The sequence below is a fragment of the Dermochelys coriacea genome, chromosome 5, assembly GCF_009764565.3.
Source record: "Dermochelys coriacea isolate rDerCor1 chromosome 5, rDerCor1.pri.v4, whole genome shotgun sequence".
Classification (NCBI taxonomy): domain Eukaryota; kingdom Metazoa; phylum Chordata; order Testudines; family Dermochelyidae; genus Dermochelys; species Dermochelys coriacea.
The window spans coordinates 54,265,549-54,277,000 of NC_050072.1; the positions used below are offsets into that span (position 1 = coordinate 54,265,549).

At 40.1% G+C, this 11,452-nt stretch overlaps 1 non-coding gene across 1 annotated transcript; it reads left to right on the plus strand.

The window, feature by feature from the left end:
• The first annotated feature begins 4,375 nt into the window (after positions 1–4,375).
• On the plus strand, positions 4,376–4,555 carry LOC119856448. The gene has a single exon (XR_005293299.1). It is a non-coding gene; the product is annotated as a U4 spliceosomal RNA (small nuclear RNA).
• The last annotated feature ends 6,897 nt before the right edge of the window (positions 4,556–11,452 follow it).

Genomic DNA, 11,452 nt, shown 5'->3' on the forward strand with positions numbered 1-11,452 from the left:
TTTAAAATCAGATTCTCTGTTATTCTGACTTTCTTCTAGCTCCTTCATTATTATTTTTTTCTCACTGCTTGTTAACACTTTAATTTGGGAAGTAACAAATATGTACCATGTGAGGTTCATTTCTTACAATAACCTTGCTTTGACCTGGTTTCCAGGTATTCCACACATAATTCAATCTCAAAACGTATCAGTTCACTGATTCAGCTCTGGGTTGGGATATCAGCTGGAAGAGGCTTGGCATTGTAAGCAAGGAGACTCTTCTTGTTTGGTTCCTCTTGTGCTCGCGGAAACAGAACTTTTTGTACACTGATGCAATTTTTTTTTATTTGCAAAGAAAGACTATCTGACTCTCACCAATTTCTTCTCCCAACTGGAACAACCTAGAAGACCCTGAATATCTGGCAAGTTGCTCATGCCAAAAAGAGTAATTATGTACGCCTATAACACAATGGTCATTGTCTCAACTGGCAGCTGGGGTTTTTGTTGAGAATGTACTGTATACTTTCTCAAGTGGCATTCTTGCATGGATCAAAGTATTACTGAAATTTTAGAATGACTTTGTCCAGTAGTCGTAGCCTTCTTCATGTTCCCATAGGCATGCCGTACATCTCTCAAATGCTGATGGCCCTACAGCACAGAACAATATTTCACCCTTTCTAGTTTGTCTTGAATACTACTTACTTTCAGGAAAATATGGAAGCTCTGTAATCACCTTTTGGCAGTTATCTGCCAACTCCCCACCCAGGCAGATGGGTCAGATGGCTTCATTTGCCCTTTGCACAGATATACCTGTCAAAGGTCAGACACACTGAAATGCTGGTAAGAAGATAGGAGGAGATTTTCAAAAGCAGGAATGTGTCCCGATCACTTTTAATGCGGTTTGTGTTCAAAAATCCCTTAGATGCTCTTGAAAACCTCTTCCCTACACTTTTTCCTGGCTCTACTCACCTGGCATAGGTCAGGTTTGTAAACATTAACATACCCGGTACATGACAAGAATTGGTATCCACTGGATTACACTGGGAGCCAGTTTGAGACCAAAATACAATTCCAATCCTATTGGCAATTGCATATAAATTATAGCAATAACATTCAGCAATGTTCACTTCCTTAGTCAGTTTTTGATTGAATTGATAAAATTGTCAATTTTGGAAAGAATTCCTATGAAATATTTCCCACCTATACACATGGAATAAAATATTATTACTGCTTTTGCTACAAAGCATAGCACAATTTCATATATGCTATCAAATGTATTCCAATGATGTGCACCCCCCCCACAGGAATGTGTAAATAGTTTAAGTAGTTTTCCACTGCCTTCCTTTGGGGATGAACTTTATAATCCAAAATTCTCTTCCCATGCCTTTCTTTGGCAGGGCATACTTCTCCACCAACAAGAGGAAGATAATTTAAGCCACCTTTTCCCCAGCACTGAGGCTGTTGTGGGAGAATTGTATTGCAGGTTTTCCAACCTAAACACTAATTATGTCACTATAACACATATCCACTCAGTGCAATGCTCTGTCTCTCTCTAGTGAAGCCACATACAAAGGTTGAGTCAGACACAGTGGTGGCTAAAAGCTAGAGAGGTTTTTTGTTTTTGTTTTTTTGGTTGTTTCTTTTTTTTAAGATCAGGTAGTAGAGACTCGTGCTTCAAAATGCAGAGGTCATGGATTCATAGATGTTAAGGTCAGAAGGGACCATTATGATCATCTAGCCTGACCTCCTGAACAACGCAGGCCACAGAATCTCACCCACCAACTCCTGCAAAAATCCTCTCACCTGTGTCTGAGCTATTGAAGTCCTCAAATTGTGATTTAAAGACTTCAAGGAGCAGAGAATCCTCCAGCAAGTGACCCATGCACCATGCTACAGAGGAAGGCGAAAAACCTCCAGGGCCTCTTCCAATCTGCCCTGGAGGAAAATTCCTTCCTGACCCCAAATATGGTGATTAGCTAAATCCTGACCATATGGGCAAGATTCACCAACCAGATACCCAGGAAAGAATTCTCTGTAGTAACTCAGATCTCACCCCATCTAACATCCTTTCACAGGCCATTGGACCTTTTTACCATGAATATTTAAAGCTCAATTAATTGCCAAAATCATGTTATCCCATCATACCATCTCCTCCATAAACTTATCGAGTTTAATCTTAAAGCCAGATAGGTCTTTTGCCCCCACAGGGAACAGGTTTGATCCCCACTGCTGACAAAACACTTGGACATATGGTGCTACATTCCTTCCATGAAGCAGTCCTCTCTATTCAGCATGAGTAGAGCCCAAGATCAGGGTGATGTCATAAATTCCATTTTCCAGGTGGCAAGATGGAGTGCAGTCCACACTATTTCACTGGTACAGTACTGACGAATACGGCTAGAGTCATTGACAAACATATGTACACAGTCAGTCCTTCAAGGGGCAAATTCTCCCCGAGGGCAGTGGCAGAGGTTAGTGCATCAGAAAGCTTCCTGCCAAGCCGAGGAATAGGGGTAGAGCTACTCTGTAGACGAGGTCCTGGGAGACTTGGCAGAGCAGAATTCTCTGTTGCTTAGGAGGTACAGAAACCCTGTATGTGGGGATGGGGGAGGGTCTGAAATTCTGCACCCCAACCCATAGCTATGCCATACCAGTTGCTGGAGACTTATGAGGGCGTTGTGGAGGGATTAGTGCCTTGGACTGACCTATCACTTTTCTTTTCCTTCTAGAAACTGTCATTCAAACAAACTACCACTAGATGTCACAAACAGGAGGTTTATTGGATTGTGTCCTACATTACCTACTTCAAAAAGGAAAATAAATCAACTGATTTTCAGACTTCTTTCATGTCCTTTATGTGAGCACTGGTGCAGATGGCTCACAGTATTAGATTGGGTGAGCAGCAGCTGGAATTCTGGAGGCATTTTGTGTGAGTGTGTGAGAGGGGTTTGTTTTGCTTTGCATTCTTTAACAATAGATGTGTTATCTCGTAATAAATAACAAAAATACAAACACATGCCAGTATTTCAAACAAAATTGAGACATGATAGTGCGGCATGAAATATCCTATTAGTAGAGGAAGGCGGATCCTACAGTTAAGTAATAGGACTGGGAGTCAAGAGATCTAAGTTCTACTCCCAGCTTTGACCCAGATTTTATATGCATCTGTTTTAATAGATCTGTGCCTTGGTTTCTTAGAAGTGGGGGTAAAAATACTTACAGAGCTAAAATGAGGATTAATACCTTGTTTGCAAAGATCCTTGGATGAAAGTAACGGAAGAAATGCAAACTACTATTATAAAAATGTGCATGATGTAATCGAAAACAAATACAACATTCATTAAAATGTGACTCTACAGTAGACAATGCAAAAGATGGCACTAATTTCTTTGCATAGATATAGCTCTCTAACTCATCAGACTATTAAGTTCAGTTCTGAATATTGCATGTAAATGGAAGACCTTCATCAAATATTTCAAATAGGCAGAACACCAAAAATAAAAAAATTGAAAATGTGGGTCTTTGCAATTACCCGTAAAGCATTTTCCATGAATAGTTCTGTCTCGCTAAAGATCAGTAAGTATCTTTATTTGTTAAAATATATGACATAAAGTTTCCCTAAATTAAGCTAAATTCTGGCAAGTCACCTTTGCAATGTATTTATTATTTGCTTCTATAAGAATACTGCTATAAACGCTGTATACCAATAACTCTTAATTCTTTAAATCCATGAACTTCACCATCTTCATTACAGGAGTCTCGATAGAAGTAGTGCTAGGGACTTCTATTTTTTGTAAATTGTGGAATTGCCCCTAATAGTGAGTAATTAAAATTTGTTTTAGCAAAATTGCAAAGCTCAAAAGCAGATTAAATATGATTAAAGAAAGGGATTTACTCCTACATGATTAACATCAGAATGAATAGGGCTTTACAATGGTTAGTGTATGAATTTACAGTGTCTCAACAAACTATGTGTACAAGAACAGACAAAGTCAATGAACCATATCGCAGATGGTGGAGCTTTTCGGCACAAGACTACTACATAATTAAGTATTACAAAGGTTATTTGTAAGTTATGGTGTTATGTGAAAGAGCCAGATGTTAATATCCTTTGCCTAAGGGCATTGCGAAATAGTTTATCTGTCAAATAAAGTTATTAGATAGCCTTTTAATCAAATAAATAATTCAGGGCTTCTGTATGATGTCACAACGGTCTGGGAATTAGACACCATAAGAAGCAGAATAACTGTATTAATGTTAATGTGGTAGCACTTGACTCAAGGCTAATGCTTCAGAAATTGAAATGTGATTCCAGTTGGTTTCAAACCTAAAGCTGCTGGAGTGGAGTTGATGGTAACCCTAATTTTGGCAAAGCTAGACTTTGATGTTTACCTTCTGCTGTGCGCAGTGGCAGTATCATAGTCTGTGAGGCTCAAATGAGGCATGATTATTGCTAATTGAAACTTTTCCAGGACCAATGAAGACCTGAAGATTTTGGGTGGACTACAAATTACCCCTTGTTAGAACTGTGGGCTCACATGGAGTTTATTTACAGAATTATATAGCAATTATATTCCTTCTGTCAGACTGATCCTGACAAGTGGTTATAATATATGACCTCAGAGCTAAGTGTATAGCTACTATCCTGACAGTTGCTCATCCTTTTCTGTTTGGAATCTAGTATTCTCTCCTAGTTGGAAAAGGGTAACAGTTTGGCATTCTTGTTAGAAAGTCTTCTTTAGTTTCTTTTGTAACTACTTTAGGGTTAATTGTTTCTGGCTTAAGAAGCTTGTTAGATGTTGGCACTGAGATTTTTGTTCATCTGCCCATATGTGTTCCTACTAAAGCACTGTGAGGCTTAGTGTGATATTCTAACAATGTTAAATATGGATTCCTTGTATCCGCTAGGGAACTTCTCTGTTTGTGTTGACTTTTCTGCTAAATCATTTCACTGTCCATAATAAGGATTTACAGCAGTATGCTTGGACTAATATACCAAAAAGAATTGATAAAATGAGCCAATATTGTGGCCTTTTATCTGTTAACTCAACTGGAATCTAATGCTGAGCAGCCTACAATTTACAGTATACCACAGCCCAGTTTTAAAAAAAAGTAGTATTCCATTAATAAGTTGCTAACAGATGTTCAATACTTGACTTCTAGCCTAGATATTTCTATTTATGGTTAATCAGTTGTATTCATTTGTGATTAGTGAAAAATCATATACAAATGATATAAAACTACTAGGGCTGTCAATTAATCTCAGTTAACTCACGCAATTTACTAAAAAAAATGAATCGTGATTAAAAACATTAATCGCAGTTAAACAATTGAATACCAATTGAAATTTATTAAATATTTTTGGATGGTTTTCTACATTTTCAAATATATTGATTTTTTTTATTACAACATAGAATACAAAGTGTACAGTGCTCACTTTATATTATTTTTATTACAAATATTTGCACTGTAAAAATTATAAATAAAAGATACAAGTACTGTAGTGCAATCTCTTTATCGTGAAAGTGCAACTTACAAATATAGATTTTTTATTTTTATTTTTGTTACATAACTGCAGTCAAAACCAAAACAATGTAAAACTTTAGAGGCTACAAGTCCACTCAGTCCTACTTCTTGATCAGCCAATCGCGAAGACGAACAAGTTTGTTTACATTTATAGGAGATATTACTGCCTGCTTCTTATTTACAATGTCACCTGCAAGTGAGAACAGGCATTCACATGGCACTTTTGTAGCCAGTATTGCAAGTGTAAGCAGGGGAATAGTCCCACTATTGTGGGGAACTTTCCTGGCTTCTGCACTACCCTGGTAAAGTGGGCTAGTGAAAGGATCTGAGACCTCACTCCCACTTCCTTTACCCAGTGGCCTCCCTGCCCTTGAGGACTCCCCTTCCACTCTCCTGTCTGGCAGAGTCCTCGTAACCCCAACAAGGCTGGGCCCAGGATTCCTGGGAGGCTCGACCCCAACCCTGCTGTGGTAACCTAGGACAGGGGCTAGGGTGTTCCCACTCCAGGGTTCTCTCTCTGCACTGGGCACTTCTTTGACCCACTGACCATTACATACAAGTTAAAGCAAATGCAAGTTATTTAATCAACAATTAATTTTAAAAAGAATAAAGGGAAATGGGAAAGGTTAAAGGAAACACATCACCCCGCTCTGTGGCAGGGAACATCACAAACAGTGTCTCTGGAATATCAGGGCAGTTCACAGTCTGTTCCTTGTACATCTCAGGCCTTCTTCTCAGGCCCTGGCTGTGCTGCAGGGATGCTGTGGGTTGGACACTTGCTCCGGTGGCCACACAGTCTCAGGCTGTAAGTGGTAGGATCCTTCTTCCCAGTGTTGCCCCCGCCCTGTCGGGGTTACGATCCAAGTCTGGCCTGCAAAACCACCTGGCTGAGGTGTCTCCCTGTGCTGGGCCTGCTGCCCAGAGTCCCCCTCGGTCTCCCCAGCTGCTCACTGCACCCAGCTCCGGACTGCTCCAGCCCCAGCTCCGCCACTCTGTCTCTGCACTGCTGCTACTGCTCTTCCTCCAGCTCCCTGGGCTGCTTCTTTGGCCCCTCTGTCTCTGGTTGTTGCAGCTCTGCTCCCAGGACAGGGTCTGCTCTCTCTGGGCTGCTTTTCTGGTCCCTCTGGATCTGGCCCAGCTCTGCTCTCCAGGTTAGCTTGGGCCCCTGCTTTCTCCTTAGCTTGGCTCTGTCTGACCCAGGCAAATCCAGCTCACACGAAGGACGGGACCTCCCTGGCCTCCTGACTCCCTGATTAGCCTCCTTGCCCTGTCATTCAGGCTGACCTGGAGCATTGGCCTCTCCCCATTGTACCTGGGGGCTGTCAGTCTCAAGGTCCTGATTCCCCATCGACCCTTCCCCCTTTTAATACTTTTAACACCCCCATTGAATGTTAGTAAGGGGGCAATAGTCCCCTTACACAGGGTATTTACGTGAGAGATATGCTAAACATTCGTATGCCCCTTCATGCTTCAGCCACCATTCCAGAGGACATGCTTCCATTCCGATGATGCTAGTTAAAAAAATAATGAGTTAATTAGATTTGTGACTGAACTTCTTGGGGGAGAATTGTATGTCTCCTGTTCTGTTTTACCTGCATTCTGCCATATATTTCATGTTCTAGCATTCTCGGATGATGACCTCGCATATGTTCATTTTAAGAACACTTTCACTGAAGATTTGACAAAATGCAAAGAAGATAAAATGTGAGATTTCTAAAAATAGCTACAGCATTCAACTCAAGGCTTAAGAATCTGAAGTCCTTTCAAAATCTGAGAGGGATGAAGTGTGGAGCATGCTTTCAAAAGTCTTAAAAGAGCAACACTTTGATGCAGAAACTACAGAGCCCAAACCACCAAAAAAGAAAATCAACCTTCTGCTGGCGGCATCTGGCTTAGATGATGAAAATGGACATGCATCAGTCTGCTCTGCTTTTGATCATTATCGAGCAGAACACGTCATCAGCGTGGACTCATGTACTATGGAACGGTGGTTGAAGATGAAGGGACATGTGAATCATTAGCACATCTGGCAATATCTTGCACCCCCAGCTACAACAGTGCCATGAGAACACCTTTTCTCACTTTCAGGTAATGTAAACAAGAAGCGGGCAGCATTATCTCCTGCAAATTGTAATCAAACTTGTTTTGTCTGAGCAATTGGCTGAAGTAGGACTGAGTGGCCTTGTAGGCTCTAAAGTTTTACATTGTTTTATTTTTGAATGCAGTTTTTTTGTACATAATTCTACATTTATAAGTTCAACTTTCATGATAAATAGATTGCACTACAGAACATGTATGAGGTGAATTGAAAAATACTATTTGTTTTTTACAGTGCAAATATTTTAAATCAAAAATAAATATAAAGGGAGCACAGTACACTTTGTATCCTGTGTTGTAATTGAAATCAATATCTTTGAAAATGTAGAAAACATTCAAAAATATTTAAATAAATGGTATTCTATTATTAATTAATGGCATGATTAATCACGATTAATTTTTTTAATCGCTTGACAGTCCTAAAAGCAACCTAAACTAAAGAGTTTCAATGTAGTTGTGACACACAGGAAGATGCTGAACGTGATGTCCGACCCAGTCATATAAGAGGAGGCAGGATTATGTCCCCATCACAGGGCAAGTCTGGCTAAAGTCAAAGCACGGCCATATTTTCGGTAGCAATTTTTTTATGTCTTGTTCATTCAGAAAAGAAAATATCATTTGGACATTTTTCTGTGACATGGAATCACAAAGAATCTGTATTGGAATTATTCAGTTAACAGCCCATTGACTGTGAGAATAGGTCACTAACTGAACTAGATGGTACAACCAAAGAGAACCAATGAGCTAGAGCTAGTAAAAAAAATGCTCAATGCTCGAAACCAAGTGAGTGTATTTTAGAAAGGGGTTTCCAGAACTACAAAAGTCTTAATTTTGCCTTGTTTGCTTCACATTTTTTCCAGGATGGTTTGCATGAGAGCTAGGATTTTTTTTTCCCCAGAGGGGCAAGTGGGGGTGCATGGGTATTAACTTCAGCCAGGTCTCTCGCTCCCATTTTTGTCAGCATGAAAATGAATGCAGCAAAGAATAATTTTATAAAAGAAAAAAACAAAACCGAACACCCAACCTTTAAAATTACCATAACTTCTTCTGGCAATAATGGGAAGTGTGACGGTGTGCTAGGAATCCACAGGTTAATCATTGTTTAATCAGCTGAGCCCCAGGGAGAGCTTGAATAAGGAGAGGTTTCAGAGTAGCAGCCATGTTAGTCTGTATCCGCAAAAAGAAAAGGAGTACTGGTGGCACCCTAGAGACTAACAAATTTATTTGAGCATCGGATGTCCGATGAAGTGATCTGTAGCTCACAAAAGCTTATGCTCAAATAAATTTGTTAGTCTCTAGGGTACTACCAGTACTCCTTTTCTTTTTGAGTAAGGAGAGGAGTTCCTAATTACCAGATCAGATTGGGACTAGATAGCTAATGAGCTCATTAACAAGGAGACTGGATAAAAGAGCAAAGGAAGGAAGTGCAAGGGGAGGGAGGGAGACCTGTTCTGATAAAGGGAGCTCTCTGTGAGGAGAGACCTTCCCCAATCTCTCCCCTCTTCCCCACCTTGGGACAAGGGGTAGTTAGGCTGAATAACTCCATAAATATTATGGCTGCATGAGTATGCAAAACTTGGTAAAGTGAAGCACTGTAAATAATTACATGATGTTATCTACAAAAGGAAGGTCTCTGAACAGTTTGTGCGAAAGCAAAGAAGATGGGAGCAAAGGGGGTCCCATCAAAAGAAGTACTGACATTTTTGCACTGGGTCCCCATTTGTGTTCCATCTGCAAAAAAAATTGCAAATCAAAATATTAATTTTGCATAATGCCAAAGCGATTAGAGACCCGATCACATCTCTGGCTAGACACATCACATCTTTGGTTTGCTGTTAATTCAAAATCCTCCATCCACTCACATTTCATACCGCTGTGAGGATTTTGGGGCAACAATTCACTTATTGCAGTCTGTGGGTTTCACATGCACTTTCTTGGGGAGGGTCATCTGTGGTTTGATTATACTCATTAAAGTTAATTTAGGTTGATTACTGCATTTAGGGTAAGTAACATTAAAGATACAAGAACATAATCAAACCATGTTGTTTCATTACACATTTTGGCCCACTCCTCCATACCTTCTCCACTAAAAACCCTATAGCAGTTAATGGAAGTTTTGGCAGTGCAAGCACTGTAAGACTGAGTCCTTTTGGAGAGCCACTATACAGTAAATTTGGACTACAAAAAAAGTTTCAATTTTATTGACATAGCAGTGACAGAAGGATAGATCCTCAGGTTTTGCTGAGCTATGTATGGACTAGGATTTGGACGGAGGGAAGTGGGGTTATAGAGATGCTGTTACTCAATTACCGTTGTTCTGGGGCAGTCAGGGGCTGGTCTGACTTCCAAGAAACACCAACCTCAGCACTGCTCTAACTTAAGACAGCAGTAATGACCTCATGAGGCAATTCCGCTAGTATTGAATTTCCACAGTGGTGTATGTTTCCCCCTGGCACCCAACACACCCATGATATACTCCCTCCCAGACTATGTAACTGTCTGAATAGGCTTCATGTTGCCAAGTGCAAGAGGAATATCTGCTTGCTAATTTGAGCCAACTTTCTCTTATCTTTGTGCTGCCAGTGTGTGAAGGGATGGAATGGGACTCAATGAGGATCAAGCCCAAGGTTTGGAATCTTTTCCTAAAACAGCTGTTTTCCAGATGCAAAGACAAGTTCCAAGAGTTCGAATCTTTGCTGGACTGAAATTTGTTTATCTAAAATTTTACAGTGAGAGGCCAAGATATGTGTACTCTTATTGACTTGATTAATGTAAACATGATTTCTTTTCAAAATCATGTTTTTTCCCCCTTTGGATGAATCATGTAAACTTTAGTATGATTCAAGCATTAACAAAAGGCATTCATTTATGTTGATTCAAACTCTGCCAATGCAGTGTGATGGTTGTGCTAAGATACCTGAAAGCTCTGGTGCTGAGAAGGAGTAAATGTTTCTTATTTAAAAAGCAGCACTTTCTGCATCAGTGAAAAATGGTTCTTGTTCTCTGCTCATGCATTCCTAACTCCCAGTGGATTCAATAGGAGTATGAAGGAATTCAGAATCAGGTTCCATATCACAACTAATAATTTTCAGCATCAGCTATAGCAGAGCTTCGGAGGTTCAGAGCTGGTGATCTCCCTTCCAGTCTAAGCCAGATTCTGATATGCTTATTCATGGTGACTAGTATCCTAAGCACTCCTATTGGAATCAGTGAGGCCACTCTTGCAGTCATGTGCCAGGCAGGGCAAGATTCTGATGCTTTCACAATTAGTAAGAAATATTTTGTGATCTGCATTTCAAAGAATGCCACCATTTGCCAGGAGCAGATGACATTTTGTAGCCAGGACTACAGCAGAGATAACAACTAATAATGAAACTTCAAGTGTCATTCATTAGTAAAGAAGGTACAACATTTTAAATACACTCTCAATTCATTGGGGTGGACAAGGCAGCTGATGAAAGATACTGTTACCCCTTTTGACCCAAGCAGCTAGTCAAAGTTTGGGGCCTTGCAAGTTGTTTTCACTAGGAGAAGAAACTGATGATCGAGCCAGGTATTTTCTCTGATGTAGTCTTGTTTATTTATAAAAATAATACATAAATAGGGTGACCATATTTCCCTATGCTGAATATGGGACACCTGGTAAAATTACTCATATTCAAGTGAGTTCAACCGCAGTCAATCAGAACTATGTAGTACAAACATTTAAATTAACATCAAGTTGACTGAGACCCTGTTAACTGAGACCCTGCATAGTTGGATTCTTTTTATTTACCTACTCATCTTTAAGGTTCACACAGGGAGAGGTGATACACACACACACACACACACCCTCCTCTCTCACACTGGG